Genomic DNA, 23,415 nt, shown 5'->3' on the forward strand with positions numbered 1-23,415 from the left:
AGAGCCCGGGAAAACTGCATCAAACTGCCATCTAGCAACAGCTTAACGGACTGCGACATCGGTACATGCATGTGGATGAAATGAGGCACCCGCGCTATTGTCTCGATCTTAGATAGCTGTTGCTAGATAAAGTGGGGGTGCAGTTTTCTAGAACTCCGCCAGTGGCTGAGTGTTGTATACCCCTTTTGCTCACGACTGTACATTCGCCGCAGTCTAGTGAAGCAATGAAATGCCCGAGGCCTGCGTGGTCGTCTGAGTGACATCCGGTAGTGAGTACAGAAGTGCCGCTTTCCTGTGATTGTGAACTATGAGCCCTGCACGCCGTCTGCTTTCCGCCTTCCTGGATATATTCTGCTATGCTCTCGAGAAGCAGAAGAAACAAGCAGTGTTGGTATGTGTACGCCAAGACACTGCGCACGTCCGTCATGCTCTACAGCCCCACAACACGAATCCCTACATTTGTTTGACATTAACCCTGAAAGGACGAGTTTCTTCTTTAATTGGTGCTCATATTCTACCGAGAGATGACTTTGACCAGCCATATCTATTTTCAACAATCCAGTGTTGTCCAGTTCCTCATATTACTGTGGGTGTCTTTAATGCTCACCACCCTCAGTGGGGTAGTGCCATATGGGCAATCAAGGAAGAGGCCTGGCAGACTTTATGCATACGTGATATGATATGACTTTATGCATAAGTGATATGATCTCAGAGAACCTAGATGTTGAGAGCTGCTGCGCATAAATAGGTACAGACCTGATTTGTCACAATTTTTCATGCAAATTGTGCATCAGTTTTATACAGCAAGCTAGATCAAAATATCTGGTTATTTTGCACTCTGTTCGTGTTTTGTCGAAGTACAGGCACTTGTTTTTTTTTTTTTTTGCTAAAACTTGCATTTGGGTTTCTTTATCGAAAACAAGCCAGATTTTCAGCTCAGTGCTTTTTCATTTACACTGTTTAGGCGCTAAAATACAGCTCCGCGCTACTTTGCATTGTATATTTATCCCTGTTGGCATAAAACTTGTATGCAAACAATTTTTAGGCGAAGCCAACCATGCTTAGGCATCTGATTGTTTACTTCAGATGCCAAATTTCATACAGTTTTGAATAAACTGTGTTTTAGAAGTTATATGATCTCCTTGTTATAGTTTTCACTCGTAACATTTTAAATGTCTTCCGCATCCAATTAAAAGGTATATAAACAGCTTTTCTAATGCAGATCAGGCGGGTTAATATTGGCCCAAAGATGAATGCTGCATTTGTAGGGCGCCTGTGTACAATATTGAGACTGTCCTTAAGTTATCAGGTAAAATGTTCGGAGCAGGCGACATAGTAAATTGTCTGCTGCCTTGCGCTGATTACGCCAGGCGCTAGAAACAGCGGCGCTTTTTTTCCTTGACATATTTATTGACTGCGTTACACAGTCAGCCATTTTGATGTTCTTTGTCCGCGATCAAGCGAAAACGTGGTGTACAAACCTTGGAAAAGCACTGACGATCGATCGGGGAAATGACAAGCATGCCGCCTGCGGAAACTGAGTGCGGCTTCGCCGCAGTTATTTCGGTTGCTTGACAGGCAAGATGGCGGACCTACGCGCTACTCTGCTACCTTTGGTAGCATATACAGTAACTCTTGGAAATGCCAGCTTTCAGCGCTCCTATTGGCTCGCGTCCGCAGCAGCTTCTGGTTCGGGAGGACGCCGCTATAGTGAACGCCGCGCCGCTGTTGTGCCCGGCCAAAGCCGCCTAGAAATTCAGGCGGACTCCAAACTTCTCCGGCGAACGCCTCCTTCACAAAATCCGGATACGTCTGTGCAAATCACCGGTGCACTGGAGGCGAGCCGTGCCAAGGCGAGAGAAGTGACGTGTTTGAACATGAGCTGAGCATCCAGACAGCTCGGCGCCGTGGCCCTGGCGGTGGACCCCTTTTCGCCCAGCGGAACATTTGAAGCAAGAGCGCAGCAAGCTCTCCCATTGGCCCTGCGAAAGTGCTGCCGTCGTATTGGACAATTTGAGCGTCAACTTTTTCTCGGTTTACTGAGCCTCAAGTTCTTCCGTTCGAGACTCCGAGTGTGAGTTCGTCACTAGCGTCCATCGGAAGCAGTTCGCCCTCTGAGAGAGCGGACGCGGCGGAATCTCCCCGGCCGTCGCTGCGCGAGAACAGTCGCGTATGGCTATGTTAGCTTTAGGCCCTAGAGCCGATCTCGTTGTATAAATGCCTGTAAATAGTGCATAAAGCCTTTTCTTCAACTCACCAGCGCCCACTCGGATTCATCGCTACCGCCCGGGGAGCTGACAGCCCTCGTTCACGAAACGGGTGACGCGCGCTAAGCAACCAACTCCTTGGCACAACCCTGTTGACGGTGGGCTACTGTGTGACAAACCCACCGACACAACATTGGTGGCAGCGGTGGGATTGACCGGCGTCAGGCACCTTGGCGCGGTGAGTACCTGAAGTTTCCCTCAAACGCCAGACTTTCTCTGACACACAGGGTAGCTTAGAGAAAGGCTGAGCATAGCATTGTGTTGACCTTGCGCGTTTCAAGCCGACAGGAAGTGTTTTGAAAACCAAGGGTTGCTGAGAGGGCAATCAGTGTGAGAAAAGCTTGCGCGTCTCTTGCTAGGAGCGAGACAGTGAACGTCTAGTACACTATTCTTAAAGGCAGACAACAAGAGGCCGGTGTAAAAGATGGAGAGTTACAAGGTCAAATAACTTCTCCAAATTTGTGCTGAGTTGGGCATTGATTTGGGCTCAACGAAAAAAAGAAGGCGATCCTTGAGATCATGCAGACTAAGGACGTGACAGTTGAGGAAGCCGCAGTGGCCTGGGTTGATATCAGTGAGCGCCATAAACGGGAGGAAGAGAAGGAACGTACTGAGCGGGAGGAGGAGAAGGGACGCCGCAAGAAAGAGAAAGAGAGGGAACGTCGCAAGAAAGAAATGCAGGAGCGTGAGGTGCTTAGACAGAAGGAACTTAAAATGAAAGAATTGGAGCTCCGCAAAAGCTCGCCAGCCCCTAGCTCAGCTCTGCGACAGTCCCCTCTAACAGTCTCAAAATCCGTGATCAACTACCGCCTTTGCCATTGGCGAGGGTATGGCTCAGTTCCTCGTGAAGTGTGAGCATTGTGCGAACGGAATGACATCGAGCCATCCCTATGGGCACAAAATTTGTTGGCTTTGCTTCCTGGGGAGGCATCTGACATAACCACGTGTCTGTTGAAATAGGCTTTCAAAAGCTACAGTGATGCCAAGGAAGCACCACTGCGGAAGTACAAATTGTCGCCCAAAGTTTTCCGGCAGAGACTCCGGTATGCCCATAAGGGTAAGGAGTCGCATGTTGACTTCGCGTTTCGTCTGAAAGCCGACCTAGTTGAGTGGCTTAAGGGCGAAGAGGTTTACAACGATAGCGATAAGGTCGTGGAATGCATCGCATTAGAGCAATTCTACCGTTGCATCTATGATGATGTCAGGCTCTGGTTGCTAGATAAGCTAACGGAGGTTAAGCTAAACAAGGCAGCAGAGTTAGCGGAAGAATATTACGCCCGCCGAAGCTTGCACAACAAGGCAGTGCGCGTACAGAAAACTGACAGGAAAGATTGCTTTTCGAGGAGGCCCGACGAACGGAAGCCATTCACGCGTCGCGAGTTTCGTAAACTCGTCTTTTACAAAAGAAACTAAGGGAGGGGCACAATGAGTCTCAGAGGGCTAATGATGTTCGCAAACAGGGAAATGATGCGACACGTTATTTTGAAAAACGCAAGAGTGCAAGGCACCTCGCAACGTAAAGCAAACAGAGTTGTGTTGGCGACCATTCGGGAAACAGACAAAAACCTGCGACAGTTGGAGCCATATATGCAGGAGATTAAGGTAAACGGAAATAAATGCAAAGCACTTCGGGACTCGGCAGCAGCTATGGACGTTGTCCACCAGTCTTTGGTATCCCCGAGTGAGTTTACGTGAGAATGCGCTTGGATACTGCAAGTGGCCGAGCAGAGCGTCTGTCTACTGATAGCGATGGTCATCATTGAGGAAGAATCTGGTAAACTAAACACAGAAGCCGCTGTGTCTGCCGCCCTCCCGGAGCAATTTCCCTACCTCTTCTCAAACAGCTCGGAGCAGTTTCTAAAGAATCAGGGCAAATCATCTTTTGCCGATGTGGCGTACATGGCCCTCACGCGATTAAAAGAGCGCAATCTGTCGAAGCAACTTGATCTTGCGTCGGAGAGCGAACCGCGCTGGGGCACACTGGACGAACAGGGTAACTTGAGTGGTGAGACGGCACGGCAGGGAACGCGGGGTGCGGGAGCAGGTGTGAGCGAGCCGTGTTTGGACGTGGCTGAGAATGATGCTTGCGCTGGCGGCGCCGCGGGCTGTATTCTCGCTCCTATTTCCACCGGCTGGCAAGCGCTGGCTGAAGTTGAGAAGGAACCTCTCATTCTTGAGCAGCAGGAAGACTGCTCGATCGCCGATTTAATGAAGAGCGTCAAATTGAGTGTGAAGAAAAAGGGAGTTGAATTTTATGACAGATCAGGCTTATTGTACCGCAGCTACACCGATAAGCAGGGTTTCAAATATGAGCAGCTTTTGATTACTCAGAAGTATCGCGGTCAGCTACTGGAACTCGTGCATGAAAATGCGTGGACAGGGCATCTTGGCTTGAAAAAGACCAAAGCTAGAATTTCTCTGGAGTTTTATTTGCCTATTTTTGTTGGAAAGATGTTGAACAATTCGTGCGCTCTTGCGACACCTGCCAGAGAGTGGGCAAATCCACTGACAAATGGAAGGCGCCGATGAAGTTGGTGCCAGTCATAACAGAACCTTTTCGGTGACTGGTAATCGATATAGTAGGTCCTCTGCCAGGAACAACGAATGGTTGCCGATATATTGTGTGTGGCTACCAGGTTCCCAGAGGCGGTACCACTTAAGGAGCTAAATTCTCCCCAGGTCGTGGACGCTCTGCTCTCAATGTTTGCACGCGTAGGGTTCCTTTCCGAGAATCAGTGCGACAACGGCAGCGTATTCCCCAGCTGCCTAACTTCCACCTTTTTAGCGGAATCAAAGTGGTACACAGTTCGATCTATCACCCACAATCTAACCCAGTGGAACGACTGCACTCGGTACTCAAGCGAATATTGAGAGCCCTGTGTTTTGAGCGCAAGTGTGATTGGGCGGCCTGCATTCCCGCCGCTATGTTCGCCTTGAGATCTGCTCCCCACGAGACCACACGTTTTAGCCCAGCAGAGCTTGTGTATGGCCGAAGCTTGAGTACTCCGCAGCGCATGCTGCGAGAGTCTTGGGAAGGCAGCGATGAAGGCTCAATTGTAGTCTCATACGTCCTCAACCAACTTCAGATGCTTGGGAAAACAAAGTATATTGTAGAAAGTATATGAAGGCGGCGAAAATCTTGTCGAAAGAGCACTACGACAAGTCAGCGAAAAAACGCACCTTTGAAGTAGGGAGCCAAGTAATGCTTCTTCGGCCATTTAAGAAAAACAAGCTCGAAGTTCAATGGGAAGGGCCCGCAAAGATTGTGTCGAAGCTTTCTGATACTAACTATCAAGTGAAATTGGGAAGACGGCCCAAAGAAATTTATCACAGCAACCTGATGAAACCATACATTCAGCGTCAGACAATTGTAAAGTTGACTTTGAACGCGGCCGATGAGGAAGGGGAGGAAATCCTGACGACGGCCGACATGAAAGGGTGTGGTTTAGAGGTAATGTTGAATCAGTTGATGTTGGATGCACGTCTAGGCGCAACCCAAAAGGAAGATTTAAAGGGAATCGTTTAAGAATTTGAAGAGGTTCTTTTCGAAGCGTCCCAGAAAAACAACAGTGTAGAGCACGACAACGAGCTGACATCGCAGAAACCGATTCGTAGTAAACCGTATCGATGTTCACCTATGCAAAAGAAAATCATGGCTGAAGAGATCCAGCGCATGCGTGACTTGGGGGTTATAGTACCAAGCGAGAGCGACTACACATCGCCCCTAATACTAGTCCAGGCTCCAGGAAAGAATCCGAGGCCATGCGTCGATTATTGGCGTCTGAACGCGATAACCCGAGATCAGAAATATACAATACCGAACCTGGAAGAAAGGGTGGAGACAGTGTCGAAGGCAAATAACATCTCTACGCTAGACCTAGTGAGAGGCTATTGGCAAATACCCCTTACAGAACAAGCTAGCCGTTACGCCGCATTTGTTTCTTCATTCGGAACGTTCGGCCCAGTTATGTTGAGTTTTGGGCTCAAAAAAGCGCCGTATTGTTTCTCCAGTCTGATGGATCGAGTGCTTCATGGCTTGGGCGATTTCGCGTTACCATACCTCGACTATGTGGTCCTCTTTTCAAATACTTGGGATGATCATGTGGATCACTTGCAAATCGTGTTCAGCGGGTTGAAAGAGGCAGGTCTTACTGCGAAACCGGCTAAATATCACCTAGATTGTGCAAAAGTGACTTATCTGGGCCATATTATAAAAAAAATGCCTAGAAGTAAGACTGACGCGACTGGCGTCAGCCATTGTTGTTGTCCGGACTTGACTGAAAGTGAGTCATGCGCTGCTGACCGCGAATCAGACGCGGCACTACACTTTGACCACTCAGACGACACCGGTGTCCTACTAGCTCCGGTTACCGCTAGCTTGCCAGAGCTCGAGCCGAAAGAAAGTCGAACTAGAGTATTCAAGTGCTTCCACCGAAAAACGCGGAACGGCAGATGCGAGAAAGGATGCTGCCATCGTAAGGAGAGCAAACTCAAACGATTCCAAAAAGAAAGGAGAAAGCCTGTGTTCCAGTGCTGCCGCAATTGGATTGGTAAAACGTTTATTCGGGGCCTGCAGTAGAACGCGCGCTCGCGCGCGCGCGCTCCGGACGGAGCCTACGTCGTCCTCTAGGCACCGGCCGCGCGGCCTGGGTCCCCGCTCGCCGTGGCCGGCTCGCTGGTTCCCTGCCGGGCCAGCGCCTTGATGACCTGCTGGACGGCCCATGCTGCCGCAAAAAAAAAAAAAAAAAAACGGAAAGGCAGGCGCGAGAAAGAATGGAGCAAATTGAGGCTATCCCAGAAAAGAAAGCGACTATCCCAACGGCACAAATGCGCCCGTGCCGAGAAAATACGTGACTGGTGCGCAAAGCGTAAGGAGAGGGATAGGTTATTTAGAAAAGTGAGCGACTCAAGCTCATGTGTTTTTTTACACAGAAGCAGGAAGTTACGGTTGTTCCGTGAAACGGACAGCCGAAACTTTAGTGAAAAAGGTGATCTCAACGGTAACGCCGTTGGCTTAAGTCGGAGCCCATGACGTGAGAAGAAGCCTGTATTCACTAGTTGGTGTTTTTCTTCCTGACATAGGATTTTGAACATTTATATTCATTATTTTTGTTTGAGAATGATGTTTTGAAAATGCAATTTTCAAATTTGTGGACGCGTTCCAAGTGCTGCTGAGCTGCCCTTTAATATAGATGGGGGCATAACAGGGAAATAGTCTGGCAAAACTTAGTGAAGTTTGTGCCGTGCTTGCTGGCTGACCGGTTGAGTTTTTAGCATGGTTGTGACGTTGTGGGTTGTCAGAAATCTCTCCTGAAGACAAGTTGCAGAGTGCCTTGGAAACCGGACTGCCAAGGACTTCTTCAGGCTGACTGGCTCAAGAGAAGCAGTCGGATGACCCCGGCTAGCAGCAACATCTCGATCCCTCCGGACAGCGGATGCAGTCCCCTGCCCTTCGGGATCTCCCTTCCCCGTCGGGGCAGTCTGTTACGTTTCTCCACCGACAAGTGGGACAGCTGACGCGGCCACCGAATAGCAACAGGCAGAACCGCGAGCGGATCGGCCATTTCGACGCCGTTCATCGGCCGCGCAACGCTTCCTCCCGCGGGCATGTCTCAACGTGATCCTGCCACGCGCCAAATGTGTGTGCGTGCGTGTGTGTGCAAACTCCGGCCAAGCCTGGAGCTCGTGAGAGAGTGCGCCGCCCTCGCCCGTCTGCAGGAGGTGGAGGAGATGCGTTCGGATCACCTGCGGTTGAGTCATCCCAACTTGCCCAGACATGTTGGGCTCTCCCTTTCCTGTGAGGGTTTACCCTTTCCCTGTGAACTGGAAACCTACAAAAAGCAGCGGCCGACTCCGCTGAGATAGAGACTACTTTGACGCGCCGTGGAGACGACGCTAGGCACCAGCTGTGTGAACGTGTCTGTATTCTCTCCGGGTCAGCTTCTCTGCCCATTACTTCACGATGTTGTAGTAAAGGTTGTTTTGTTAGAAGACGCCTCGTCTTTGCTGGAACCGTTCATGCCGTCCACGGAGCCGCCGGGCCAACGCTACCGAGGGGCGCGCAAGCGCGAGCCGCACGTAATAACTGCTGGCAGTGGTACGCTACCCAGGCGCACGCGACCCAAACCTAACAAAGCCTTGAGCAACAAGCCAGTTCGAACGGCGCCAGACGTTTCCAAGGGCTTCATTATTCAGTGTGACGCGAGTGATCGCGGAATGGGAGCGGTGCTATACGAAGAAGATGCTAATGGTCATGAACGACCCGTTTTATTCTTGAGCCACAAACACAGTTGTAGAGAAAAGCCGTACAGCACCTCTGAAAAAGAGTGCGTCTGCCTTGTGTAGGCCGTTCAGAGGATCGCCTGCTATGTCTTCGGTTCTAAGTTTCTTGTGGAAACGGATCATTGCTCGCTGACATGGTTAATTAACATGTCGTCTAAAGCAGCTGTTCGCTGAGGTGGAGCATGACACTCCAGCAGCACAATCTCGTCCGCTATAAAAAGGGGAGGTTAAACACGAACGCAGACGCTCTAAGCTGGGCCTTCCAGGCCGCGCTTCCTGCAGTGACTCGGCGTTGCTTACCTTCTCCTGCTTCGCGACGGACTGTCATGTTCGCAGGCAGACCGGGAAAAATTAAAGGACCTCCTTGCTTCCTCAGTTGTGGTTTACGGTCCAAGTGATTTTAAGGGGACGCTTTCATTATTGATTATTACTTTTCCCTGCTATTTAATGATTTATTAATGAACAAAATTGTTTTTTGAACCTTTGTACTGCATCCTATACACTTGTCTCTTGTTGTAGTGGGAGCAAAAAGGAACAACAATTTAGCTAACTGAATCTGAAATTTTGCCTCCGTCTGGTGGTTGACAGGTGACCGAGGGTACTTGCTTGTGTTAGGTGTTGCCTGTTGTCGGTCGGTTTTGCAAGCCGCAGAAGAGTCTGCCACTACCAGTGGCGAGAGGCAAGGGCATCGGAGCGACCCGAGCGAAGTTGGTCGACATGCCCAGCAACAAGGCTGTCGGCAGAGATCCTGACCTGGCGAGTGGAACCCGAGGCTTGTGAGGCTACCTGGCACCCGGACACTGGACGTGAGCTTGGAGGAACCTGGCGAACGAGTGCGCCCGGCATCCTATACACATGCGAGCAGCTCGTCCTCCCGCTGAATAGTCTGATGGCGGGAGTGCTGTTGTTCCCGGCCAAAGTCGCCCAGAAATTCAGCCGGACGCCAAACTTCTCCGGCGAACGCCTCCTTCACAAAATCCGGATACTTGTGTGCAAAGCACCGGTGCACTGGAAGCAAGCAGTGCCAAGGGAAGAGAAGTAACGTGTTTGAACATGAGCTGAGCTCCAGACAGCTCGGCGCCGTGGCCGTGGCGGTGGACCCCTTCTCGCCCCGCGGCATATTTGAAGCAAGAGAGCAGCAAGCTCTCCCATTGGCCCTGCGAAAGTGCTGCCGTCGGAATGGACCACTTGAGCGTCAACGATTTCTCGGTTTACGGAGCCCCAAGTGCTTCCGTTCGAGACTCCGAGTGTGAGTTCGTCACTAGCGTCCATCGGGAGCAGTTCACCCCCTGAGAGACCGGACGCGGCGGAATCTCCCCGGCCGTCGCTGCGCGAGAACAGTCGCGTATAGCTATGTTAACTTTCGGCCCCAGAGCCGATCTCTTTGTGTCATCATCATCATCATCATCATCATCATCATCATCATCATCATCATCAGCCTGACTATACCCACTGCAGGACGAAGGCCTCTCCCTTATTTCTCCACTTAACCCGGTTCTGTGCTAGTTGCATCCACTTGACCCCTGCGAACTTCTTAATCTAATCCGCCCACCTAACTTTCTGCCGCCCCCTACTACGCTTTCCTTCCCTTGGAATCCAGTTTATTACCCTCAGCGACCATCCGTTGTCCTCTCTTCGCACTACATGTCCTGCCCATGTCCATTTCTTCTTCTTAATTTCCACTAGAATGTCGGTAACTTGAGTTATTTCTCTGACCCACTCTGCACGCTTCCTATCTCTTAATGTTACCCCTACCATTTTTCCTTCCATAGCCCTCTGGGTTGTCCTCAACTTAAGTAGAACTCTCTTGGTTAGCCTCCACGTTTCAGCCCCATAGGTGAGTACAGGAAAGATGCAACTGTTGTATACTTTCCTCTTGAGCGATACCGGTAAGCTGCTAGTAATTATCTGCGAGTGCTTGCCAAATGCGCTCCATCCCAATCTTATTCTTCTTGTTATTTCCTTTTCATGGTCCGGATCAGCGGTTACTACCTGTCTTAAATAGACATATTCGCCTACTACTTCCAGTACTTCGCTACTTAATGTAAACTGCTGTTCCTTCCCGAGGCTGTAGAACATTATCTTAGTCTTCTGCATATTTATTTTCAAGCCTACCTTTCTACTTTTCCTGTCTAGGTCATCAATCATTATTTGCAGTTCATCCCCCGACTTGCTTAGCAAGGCAATGCCATCAGCAAATCGCAGATTACTGAGGTATTCTCCATCTAACCTTATCCCTAACTGCTCCCATTCCAAGTCTCTGAATACTTCCTCTAAGCAAGCTGTGAATAGTACTGGGGAGATTGTGTCTCCTTGCCTAACAGCTTTCTTTATCGGAATTTTGTTTCTTTCTTTATGCAGAACTATGGTTGCTGTGCAGCCCCTATATATATTTTCAAGCACTTTCACGTACGGCTCGTCTACCCCCTGATTTCGCAATGCCTGCATTACCGCCGAGGTTTCAACTGAGTCAAATGCTTGTTCGTAATCAATGAATGCTATGTATAAGGGCTGCTTATATTCCGAGCATTTTTCTATCACTTGATTGATGGTATGGATATGATCGATAGTAGAGTACCGTTTCCAAAACCCTGCTTGATCCTTTCCTTGATTGCAGTCTAAGGTTGTCCTGATTTCATTAGCGATTACCTTAGTAAATACCTTATACGTAACAGACAGTAAGCTGATTGGTCTGTAATTTTTAAGGTCCTTTCTTATGAATGAGGATAATGTTTCATTCTTCCATGGTTCCGGTACCGTCGATGACACCAGGCACTGCGTATACAGGGTGGCCAGTTTTTCTAGCACTATATCCCCGCCCGTCCTTCAGCAAATCTGTAGTTATCTGATCCTCTCCAGCTGATTTCCCCCTTTTCACAGTTTCTAGTGCTTTCTTGACCTCGTCCGTCGTCACTGGTGGAACGTCTGACTGTTTTTCCCTACCGCCAATCTCATAACGGTCCTGACTACTTTGACTACTGAAGAGATCTGTATAGAACTCCTCGGCTACTTTGGCTATCTTGTCTTTTTGTGTAAATGCCTGTAAATAGTGTATAAAGCCTTTTCTTCATCTCACCAGCGCCGACTCGATTCATCGCTACCGCCCTGGGAGCTGACAGCCCTCGTTCACGAAGCGGGTGACGCGCGCTACGCAACCAACTCCTTGGCACCGCCCACGCGTCAAATATCTGGCAGGACCAGATTGGCGGCGGCGCGCGTTTTTTCCGACACCGGGTGTCGAGTGCGCGCTGTCGGGCGCAAAACGCCGGCTTGCCTCTTCAAAAACGCGCCATGTATTCTAGCCTGTGCAACATGGGCTATCACGAAGACGCGTAAGGTGGAGGTGTAAACTTTATTGACCATTAAAATGCAGGTGAGGGTCCTAGTCCCCCCCCCCCCCCCCCCCGATTTCTTTGGGAGGGGCCCGCGCAACGGCTCCTCCCATGCAAATGGTGTGGCATCAGTGTACTATAAAACTTTGGGATCCTCTCCATGCAGTCTGTGCAGCGGCAAGGCCCGGACCTTCCTACGTTTTTCATCGAGTTCTGGATGCATGTGTTATAGGAGGGGGAGGTGGGTATTGGAGCGCAGCTCGTGTTGTAGTGGGGATTGGGTCGGATATTCCACCGGCGAGTGATAGGTGAAGCGACTGCAGACGAGCTCGTCCCGCAGGGGTTGTTTTGAGTCTGGCTAGTTGTGTCGTTTTGGTTGCTTCATAGAGTTCCTCGAAAGTGTTGTGCATTCCTAGTCGTAGGAGGCGCTCTGCGGAAGCACTCGGGGGAACGAATAAATTGGCACACATGCTGCTCCTAATCAGTCCGTCTAAACGTTCCCTATATTTCGCTACGAGGGTAGTGCGTACGTGATTCTGCTGGTAATGTAAGCCTGTGTAAGTTGAAGCGTGTTTGATTCTCGTAAGCCTGTTTTCCTGTGTGCCACCCGTTTGATCAGCCTGATTGTCTGCTGGGTGGGCTTTTGGACTGCTTGAATTGTATCAGTGTGAGATCCGTGGGTCATGAGAAACATGCTTAGTATGCGAATGTTTGGGCGGTAGTAAATGATCCTGTGTTCAAATCGATCTGAATATTGGGTGGTGTACCAGACGTTCGGTAAGGTTCGTGTATGAAAAGTGCCGATTTCATTGGAGAGCATGACAGCCCTTTGTCATTTACATAGGTGAAAATTATATTTAATGCTGTTTGTAAACGGTGCTCTATCTCCGCGTCGCTACCTCTGTATTTAAAGCTGTAGTGCAGGTTAGGTATCCAATTAAGTAATTTGGGTAATCCCAACAGGTCTATATTGAACAGAGTCGGAGAGAGGATCGCTCCCTGTGGAGAACCTCGTGCACCGAGGGAAATGTCGCTGAGAGAGTACGGGCCGTATGAAAGATGAGTGGTACGGTTACTGAGGAAATGAATGAAGTTGTAGATTCGTCTTCCAACACCAAGAGATTGAAGGTTCGCTAAGATAGCCACATGGGTAACTTGATCAAAGGCCTTATTGATGTCTACCGCTAATATGGCTTTGGTGTCCTTCGTTTTAGATTCTAGTGTATGATGTAGTCGTAGGAATATGTCTTGTGCAGGCAAACTTGGCCTGAAACCGAACATACTGGTAGGCAGGAGCTCATTATCTTCCAAGTAGTTGCTCAATCGTGTCTGAACATGCACATGCTCGAAGAGCTTGGCAACGCATCAAGTAAGATGGGTCGGAGATTAGTCTGGTGGATCGGCTTTCTGAAATTGTAATAAAAACAACTTTCGCTGTTTTCCACTGAGGAGGTAGGGAGCCATTTTGCCAGCAGTCATTAAAATAGGCTGTTAACGCTAGTCCAGCACTTAACACACAAATGGTCGTCATGCGGCTTTGGTTACATAAAGAGATGATATTGTCATAGAAACAAAAGTAACGGAGTGTTAAATGATATAACTGTGAAGCAAAAACCCAGGTTTAGTTTTAAGACACAGTTGAGTTAAAGCTGGCAGTCACATGGTATTCATTTGGACAATGATTATAGGAATATAAATACAGTTCAATTGACCTTTTGTTCATATGTGTGACTTTATGGGCATGCCCAAAGAGCCTAGAAACAGCTATGCTGAGCTAGAAGTTAACGCTTAATTTTTTAAAAGAAACAGGTTAAAAGTTGAAATAAAGTTTGGCAGAAATACTTCATCGTTAATAAAAGCCTGATATTAAGTGAAAACAAACAAGCACCTTCGTAATATACCTGTGTATCTGGCGAAGTTCTCAACACGAAGAGCGATATGAAAGCTCAATACATGTTGCGCTGAAATGTCGGATCTCGCTCCTTCAGTGAGGAACATATTTGAATCCACCCTGTACCAAGAGTTAGAGTAGGTTTAGGGCACAGTGGCATTTTTTGTTTCGCGTGAAAAGCATGTAGCTTTTCTTTTCAGTGAAGATGTGGTACTCCCTGTATATTTTTGCAATGTACTGGCTTTCAATTGCAGTTCATTGACTGTCTGCGCTGTTAAAAAGACGTTGACGTCATCTGCATGCAAAAAAAAAAAAAGAGAGAGAATTCTTATTGTGGATATGGAAAAGCTCGGTAATATAGAGGCTCTCAACGTTCTTGAAATGCATCTGAAGCGTCGCCGCACCGAGAATACAACACTTTCATCGCCCTCATGGTGATTTTGACGACAGTGTCCTTATAAGGAATGAAAGCTGATGCCGATGATAGCACAAAAGAAATAGTGTTAGGCTATCTACGACGTAAGGCAGGAGAGATAGGAAGGTGAAGTCACAAAACGGCGCTGCGCAATCCACCGGCATCTTTGTCCCACCACACTCACGACTTCCATGCAGTTACGTTGTTTCCTTTGACGCAGCACAATACCCTTGTAAAACGGGAAATTACAAATTAATTTATTCAGTCAAGAATCTCCAAGATTTTCAGTCGCTATCGATATCGGAGTTGTATCGCTGTTATACGCGACAATATCGCCACCGTCGAAAAATTCTATTATCGCACGCCAAGGTGGGGCGACACCGTCGCCGACAATACTATTACGGGGACACAAGCAACCAGACAATATTGATTCATTGTACTATATTCATAGCCCTTGAAATTAAATTCCTTCTTTTGAAGCAGCTTAGAACAAACTGCATGTTTCAGGTTGCCGGTCCAATAGTACACGCTGCCACGGCTCCAAGTTCTTCGAAGTTTAAAATCTCCGCTTTGCTCCGTGTCCCGCGTTGCTCCGTGACCATTGGAACTACTCGAATAAAAGGAGCCAGTGGTTTTCGAGTCGATTGAATATTAGGCCAGTCACCTTCATAAGGCCGAGGCTACTGGGGTATAACACCGGTTCCCTACTAGCTTTTCTGGTGGGCTTGTGAAGTGTCCGTAACATTTGCGGTTAAAATCGAATCTAAAAAAAAATTACTGCAACAATTGGTTATAATTTTTCTCTTTTTACAACCTTAAGTCGCCGCCTCCTAGTGTACGTAAATATAGACATGCGGAAGTGAGCTGGCGAGGGTTGCTTAATGTGTTTTCTCTTGCAGGCATGCGTAACCATTCTTGTGTTGTGGTTTTAGCAATTTTCGTCGTTTTTTTCAAGTTACTTTTTCTTTGTGTGTATTGAAGCTGGTATGACTTGATTATTAGTGTTTAACTTTCTACAGCGGCATCGGCTTTGAAGAACATGGTAGTCGAATTCTTAGCAAAATTCGCCACAGTATATAGTTTTTTTGCACAGATGTAGCACACTACATGGACGCGTTGCAATTTGCCTCCATCGAAACGCTACCGTCGCTGCCAGGATCGAACCCACGTCCTCGGGATCAGCAGTATAGCGCCGACTAAGCCACATCTGTTACAATGGATGTAAAGAATCCCTCGATGTAAGCTCGCGAGGAATGGCGGTGCTAAAATCTTCACGAATTCCTCGCACATAGCTACACTCACTCCTCCTTGACAACTTGCATCGGGACTCGTTTTGCTCCTTGAGGCGCCGTTATAACAAACGAAGCCCAGGTAGAAGTTTGTAAAGAATCATTTGTCGATTCACTGCCAATATCATGCAGTAGGCACGTTGTGAAACTCTCTCTCTCTCTCTCTCCCAGAAGGCTTGCGTGCCTTGAATTCTTCACGAAATAAAGTTTTTCCCTCCTTCTCCTCCTCCTCCTCTCGTGCCTGTGTTATGTCATGAAGACAGATGGGGCTGAAACATGGAGGCTAACGAAAAGGGTTCTTAAGTTGACAACGCAGAGGGCTATGGAACGAAAAATGGTAGGGGTGACGTTACGATATAGGAACCGTGCAGAGTGGGTCAGTTAATGACACTCTAGTTAATGACACTCTAGTGGATATCAAGAAGGAATGGCAATCGGCAGGGCACGTATTGCGAAGAAATGATAAGCGATAGTCGAATAGGTTTGCAAATTGGATGCCAAGGAAAGGAAAGCGTAGCAGGGAGCGGCGGAAAGTCAGGTGAGCGGATGGTGGTAAGAAGTTGACAGGAGTCAGCTGAGCGCAGCTAGCGCAGGACCAGGTTAATTGGGAGAATTGAGAGAAAGGCCTTTGCCTTGCAATGTGTATATCCCGATTGATGATGATGATGACAGATGATGTCACTGTCAATTTCTATAGAGTTTTCAAGTTGTTGTCAGACGTCTTGAGAATGGCGTTGAAAATCGCTGGACTGACTCGTGCCGACCGGAGGCTCACAGATACCCCAAGAAAGGAAAGAAAATCTGCACGGCAATTTCAAAGGACAGCCGTTCGGTTTCAATCACTGTGGAATGCAGAAAAGATATTTTCCAAGTGTGTGCCTAGTTAACATTTTGTCTCATATATATACTCGTAACCTACTCTAGGTGTACGTGAATAGACGTCTACGATGGCCGTCATCCCTGCTTCCAGCAACTGGCTAAGCGACCCTTACTTCAGTGGCAGACAAGCAGCTACTGCACTAACAAGCAACTCGGTGCACGGCCCACGGACCTAATGGCGCATTCGGTTGGGGGACGAGAGCAGAAGCACCGAGCAGGTCAGACCAGTGCAGGAGCATGCTGAGTGAGGGTGTAACTGTACTCGCAAGGAAAAGCCCTCTGCGTGTCGAGAGCACAGCGCCACGGCCATGTGACCGCACGTCTCTCCGCAGCATTCTCCGCCTGCCCGTAGTGGCGGCCGTTGCAACTATGGAGTTTTTTTCATCCTCCATGGTTGCCACCCGAGGAGAGGCAAAGGCTCCTTTTTTGTATGCCTTTGTCCTCACAACGCGGCGATCTGCCTCCTTTGGCCCTTTCGACGCCAGCAGCTACTCTCAAGCATGCATACAGCACCTGAGCAATGCTTTCCGCTAGCCGAGCGCCGACGTTTTGCAGCCGCCATTTTGAGTATCGCCGACTCAAGAGAAAAAAAAAAAGACGGCGCGAATATGACGCTTTCTACTATGTGACTTTTTCTACTCTCGCTTTAGACGAGGGAGCAGACAGGAGTGTACTCGGGTGCTCTCAGCGGAGGAAAAGCCCTCCTCATCTACCATTGGAAGCCAGTGATACTACTCCTGCTCTTCCACTGGAGGGCGCTGGCTTGTTTAAGAGCACAAGGGCTCTCGAGTGCGCTTATTCTCCCATTCGAATTCGCCATAAGACAAGCCCGTGGGAACGCAGAGAAGACTGATGCTTTTATGACCGATGAGCCAATGTGCGCTTCGCTCGACGTCTCGCCAGCAAATAAACCGCTGTTATGATCATAATAGTTCTGAATCTCTCTACAGATGTCAGCACGATAGCCTGATGGAGCACTTTATCTTAATTATTTATTTATTTGCGAGATACTGCAGGCCTCAGTCTTGGACATTTTGCCGGAGTGGGCAGACCAAACACCGGAACAAAACGGACAGCATGAAGACCAATACATGAACGCAAAAAAAAAAAGTTGAGTGACCACAATGAATAAGTTTGCTCAGGACGGGTGCAGAACAAGTTACCAGCCTAAGACAATGAAGCCCCGCTTGATCTGCGCAAGTTCAGCTGACAGTTCCAGCAGCACGCTGTCAAAAAAAAGAACTAATGAAACAAAGCAATCAAACACTAAATGTATCGACGAAAATCAAACGTGACATGCAGAACATGGCGCATAAACGGCATCAAAGTCGTAGTGATGTGAAAACAAAATACGCCAAGCATGCTCTATCTCTTGAGCAGGAAACGAAATCTATGGAATATAGCGATCAAGAAAACGGAGCACGCGAAGACTTGTGTACAATATCACAAAGATAGGAGCACAGTCTAATGCTGTCGAGCATGCCGCAGAATGAATGGGCGGTCGGGGATTCCACTGTACTGGCGGTGTGCGCATTCCGCTCACTGTCTTTGAAGCAAAAAACAAAAACGAGTATTTAAATATGTACCGTCTTTGCTAAAAGTAACCAGGTTTCATGCTTTGTTTTCGCTTGTATTGTAAAGCTAACATGGATTCACAGGGGTTACAATTGTTTAAAAGTGAGGACAAGAGCTCGTCTTTACTTTGCATATATTTACAGCTTCAGATGTATGAATTCTCTGCTATCCTACTCAGAAGCGGAACACGCAGCCTGGACTTTTTGCTATCTATCAAAAAGCTCTTTCAATTTGTTTGGATGGTTAGATCGCGTTTGGCACCTAGAAACTGAATTATATATTCTTATCTATCCCAAGCACTTCGTGATAAAGTAAATGCATGTATTTCAGTCTGTATTTTTACCGTCTCAGTTTAATCGCCCACAAGTTTGCTTTGTTCATAAGAACTTTCGCAGATACTTTCCAGCTATAAGTGAAATATAAACCTAACCGTTTTTCTTAGGATGTTTTCTCTTTATGTGATATTTGTTCTGGGTGTACGAGTCCCATACTATTGAGGCGTGGTCAAATGTCTAATATATGTTTTGTACGCTAAAAGACGGATTTCCTTTGTCGATTGTCCCCCCCCCCCCCCCCATAGCGACTTCCTCAAATAACCAAGCTTGCGCATTGCCTTATTTTGAAATAAGAATATGTTCGTTCCACCTGAGGTGGGATGTAATTGACCCAAGTATCTGTAGCTGCTGACCGTAGGTAATTACCACTGACGCTGTAAGAAAACTTTAAAGGGTGGCGTTTTCGTCTTATTTACATAGCGACCGTTTTCTTCGCATTATTAGTAATTTGTTATGTGGTGCACCACGCTTCTACCTTGGCCAATGAGGAATTCAAACAAACATGGTTATTTAAGCTTTCAATTCTTTATATAAAAGACTGTCATCTGCAAATAATCTTATTTTCCTGCCCACTTATTTTATTAAATCATTGATGAATATCAACAGCGAAAAGGGCCTAAAGACAGACCCCAGAGGAATTCCCGATCTAACAGCGCTGAGCCAGACCGCACACCATCAACAAGCATGCCCTCTTGCCATAGAAAGAAATATGCTGGTATCCATGGAAGCAGTGAATCATTTTTAAGCACTTTCTGGAGCTTTAGTAGCAGTTTAGGGTGAAGCACACGGTCGGATGTCTTTTCAAAATCGACGAATATCATGTCAATTTGACCCCGTCTGTCTTGTCTTCTTGCGAATTCGCGAATAGTTTCAAGAAGATGTGTTGTTGTAGATAATCCCTTCCGAAACCCATGCTGCGTGTAATCGATTAAGTCTTGCAGAAAGACATAAATATGCTGAATATAATGCGCTCAAGAGATTTTGCACAAGCAAGCAATCATGAAACCGGTCTGTACGAAATGATAAGCTATGGTTTTCGGCTTTAGGTATCTGGGGGCCCTATTCTATACAATTCGCCATTTCGTTCAAATTGTGACGTACACGTGACGTGTGCAGTAGGACGGTGCCAGGTTACATAAGCACACAATCGGGTTACGCATTCTGAAGAAAAAGAGAAATAAAGTGACAGAAAAAAGCGCGCTGTCGTCTGCTACCATATATAGGCGCCAAGTATGAAGAACGACGGTTCTCCTGCAGGAACCGATACTCTGCGGTGCATTCCGTGATTCGGAAGCCTCTGGTTGCAGTGAGGTGAGTGAAGTATGTTGTGACGTTGCGTAATTAGTGTGTTATGACATACTTGCGGTCGAGCATTCGGCATCAGCTACGCACGGAAAGGCTGCGCGAGTTTCAGCTTAAGAGCAAGAATAGCAATGAAATATTCGCAGTGGTGCGAAATGGGAGCGGAAAGTAGCATTTCTGTTTATAAGCGCCGATGATCTCTCATGTTCACTTATCAGCGGCTTTTAAATGCACGAAATAAACGCTTAAGGACTTGGTCGTAAACAGAAGGAATCGACAGATTTCCAAAGTATCTCCAGCACTGACGAAGAGGCACCGGCGCAGCCGGTAATGTCCATCTCTGAGGACAACGCTCGCAGTTTCAAAGTATCAATTAGGTACTATTAGGTACTGGCTGTGCTACCCACCTTTTTCGAAAAGCCGCGTTATGAGCAGCTACCGTCAGGTCACTAAGTCTGCTTAAGTTTCTAACATATTGTGTCGGCTTCAGTTGCGTAGAGTGCGGAAAGCAGCGCAGAGAGAGATATGGAGGGAGAGAGAGAGAGAGAGAGAGAGAGAGAGTCTTCCACACACGCACAGAAGAAGTGGAAGGCATACGCTGGGCCTTACACCTAGTCGGTTAAATTTTTATGTGCTAGCGTGTGAAAAGCTCTTACGAAACACAAAAGATGTCCAAGAAAGAAAACAAAACAGAAGAACAGAATAGCGGGAAGGTTAATTAGGCGATTCTCAGGCTACCGTACACGCGCAGAGGGAGATAAACGGACAATAAGGAAAGAAAGCGAAAGATGACTGAGGAAATCAAGGTGTGAAGCTAGGGCGGAGCCCCGCGCGCGTGTATTCCTTACTGTCGAAACGGTAAAATGCAAATCAATAAAGGGAGATTATTTTCAGGCTGTATTAAAAAAAGCAGTCAACACAAAATGTCACTCAACTACATCATATGATTAGAGCATACCGTCATAACGTCCTCCGGAGTACCATATTTCTTTCTAAAAAATAACCAAATGGTGAGCCCGCATGAATATTAAAAGAAAACTTTTTATATGAAACACATCACATGTGGCAAGCAAACATGTGCAATGTATGTACATGGAGCATACATTCCTTTAATAAAATAGAAGCTGTGAGTATTTTGCTTGCTTTGCCCATCGTGGAAAGGCTGTTCATTTCATTAACATTGCAGTGAGTACATAGTGTAAGACAAAAAGGCAGTGTTTAGGGCTGACGTATAAGAAAGTCTTTGTTGATCCTTCGCTGCTTGTCGCGCGACGTTCCTGCACAGCCATCGCACCATATGACCCCTCAGGTTGTACTCACGAACCGATCAGAGAAAGCATCGCGGTGCTCTCTGAAATTCATGATGGTTTGGTGGGCGCTGTTTAACACAGAGACAAAGAGAAGAAAACACGGGACTGGCGCCTTTATTTCTCTTCTTTTCTATGTCTCTGTGTTAAAGAGCGTCAACGAAACCATCATGAAGAACTCAACCAACTTCCCCTTCTGTTGCTCTCTGAAATGCTTCGTCTCGCGCAGATCAACCGCTTGAGTTAGCGGGCCGCATTGCTGCGATTGGCAACGACGGCGTGGATCGATGGTTGCTTTATGAGAGCAAATCATTTGTAACGCCCTACGATCCTCGTGCGGCTGTAAATCTGCGTCTTCATTATTAATACTCTAAAAAATGACGCAGCTGAAAAGTTCCCTTATAATGTCGTTTCACTGCTTTCTGCAATTACAACAAGATGTGTCAGTTTACTACACCACCCACCAAACTCTCTACCAAACTGCGGGGAGCTACCAGCCACCTACACTGCACGTCGAATGGTTGGTTGGTTGGTTGGTTCATAGGAAGGGAAAGGCGCAGTATCTGTCACACTTGCTCTGTGGACACCTGAACCGCGCCGTAAGGGAAGGGATGAAGGTGGGAGTGAAAGTGGATAGAGAGAAAGGGGGGCTGTAGTGGAGGGCTACGGAGTAATTTCGACCACCTGGGGATCTTTAACGTGCGCTGACATCGCACAGCACACGGCGAATGCGCCTTATTTATTTCGCCGCCGCCTCAAGTGCTTCAAAATGCGGCGCCCAACTTTGGTCATTTACAGCAATGGCTGAACATCCTTTGCGTAATGAAACGTCATTTTGCGCCATCATTAAATGTTTATGCATGACGTATTTCCTGCCACACAACGTCAGCCTATTAGATTTCAGGAGTCGGCTCTTGACAGTGGGTGGTTCATTTCAGCCCATTCGTAATACAAGCGTAAGTGCTTTCCTTTCCATCATATTTACCTCTGTTTTCCATCCACAGTTACTTATATATGCCCTCTATGCATCATGAATACCACCGCAAAAAATAAGTTTTCACCCTCACGTAATTTTTACGTCACCGCAAAAAGCCATTTCGAAACACCGAAATTTCGCGCCACAAATTTGAAACACGTGACTGTTCTGAGAACCAATCAGAGAAAAAAAATGGCGCTGAACGGCGGCCATGTGTGTCAAGAATAGGGCCGCGGGTAATTTTTGCGCACTTCCAGTCATTCAGGACTGCTGCACACGGCAGACTTATTAAATAGAATGTACAAATATTTCGAACCCCAGTCGGCATATCTCACGAGAAAAGCTGTAGGTATGCCGTTCATTCCAAGCGATCTTTTATGTTTAGATTTAACCAAAGAGGCAAGATGCTTTCTTTTGTCACTGTGATATTTTCAGTGGGTGGGCGCTCAACTGAAAGATTAATGCTGGGCTTTCAACCGTCGTCATTCTTAAAAACTGAAAGCTATTGAAGGGCTGTTTCCCCGAAAGTCTCGCCAAAACATACCTGGGGAGGTCAACAAAAAAGTCTTCACAAATACACTTTGTTTAAAATATTTTGCTTTTTTATTAGTAATTTTTAGTTAGACGTATGTTAGAAAGTTTACCAGCGTTATATTTGTAGAGCACCGACGCTGTTGATTCCTTATTCATTTAGGTTTCCGTTCCAGCCGCACTACTTCCTTCATCATCCACGGACGTATACGCTGTCGCCTACACAGCTTCATCAGAACAAAGTTCTTGACGCATTTGAAGACAAGGTTCTAAAGAAAGCCCATAGCTCGTTCACATCACGCGCATGCCCGATTTAGAAAAAAAAAAGGAATGAAATCACACAGCGACCTATCCATTCATGGTATCTAATATATCAACGTCTTCAAAGCGTTAAAAGTTCCGAAGGAAATTTTTTCCTTACTTTCAGTAGGGCGGCTAAGTAGAAGGGTTTAATACATCATTTTGTAATCAAATATTCCATCAAAAATATGTATTTTGGGCTCCCATTCGAGCGCTGCGTTGGTTACAAGAAATAGTTCTACGGCTGAATCTGTATAATTTTCAATGGGGGTGGGCGATCTCACTAACTGAACTAAGTCATGAAATACTATGAGGTCCACAAAAGGTTCGGCTGTACTAGAAAGCTCGAGGCTCATCAAAGCACAGCGCCTGTATACTGCTTGGAAGCAAAGTCCAGCATAAGCTTCGGGTGATCGAAGGCCAACTCACTACAGACATAACTGCCACGCAGACCGTTATCAGCTGAAAGCACCTGAGAGCTTGAAATCTTCAAAATTCAAGGCTAAGACCTCAAAGCAAATTTTAGTTCATATGTTTAGAATGATTGTTTAAGTTATAATCACTCCTTCCCGCAATGTCCCCGGGCCTTAGAAATATTGGATATAAGCCTACTGGACGATCACTTCAAAATCATGATGCACACTACATAATGAAGATTTTGGATGGAAATCTGGACACCCGTTTATATTGTTACGAAGCGGCAAGCCGATGAAGACAGGAGACAGAACATGACC

At 47.2% G+C, this 23,415-nt stretch overlaps 1 pseudogene; it reads left to right on the forward strand.

Annotated features, from left to right (window-relative positions):
• The first annotated feature begins 2,786 nt into the window (after positions 1 to 2,786).
• LOC146184845 (uncharacterized) lies at positions 2,787 to 8,068 on the forward strand (annotated as a pseudogene).
• Positions 8,069 to 23,415: the final 15,347 nt, after the last annotated feature.

Source organism: Amblyomma maculatum, chromosome 7 (assembly GCF_055883805.1).
Source record: "Amblyomma maculatum isolate TAMU_Amacu chromosome 7, ASM5588380v1, whole genome shotgun sequence".
Classification (NCBI taxonomy): Eukaryota; Metazoa; Arthropoda; class Arachnida; order Ixodida; family Ixodidae; genus Amblyomma; species Amblyomma maculatum.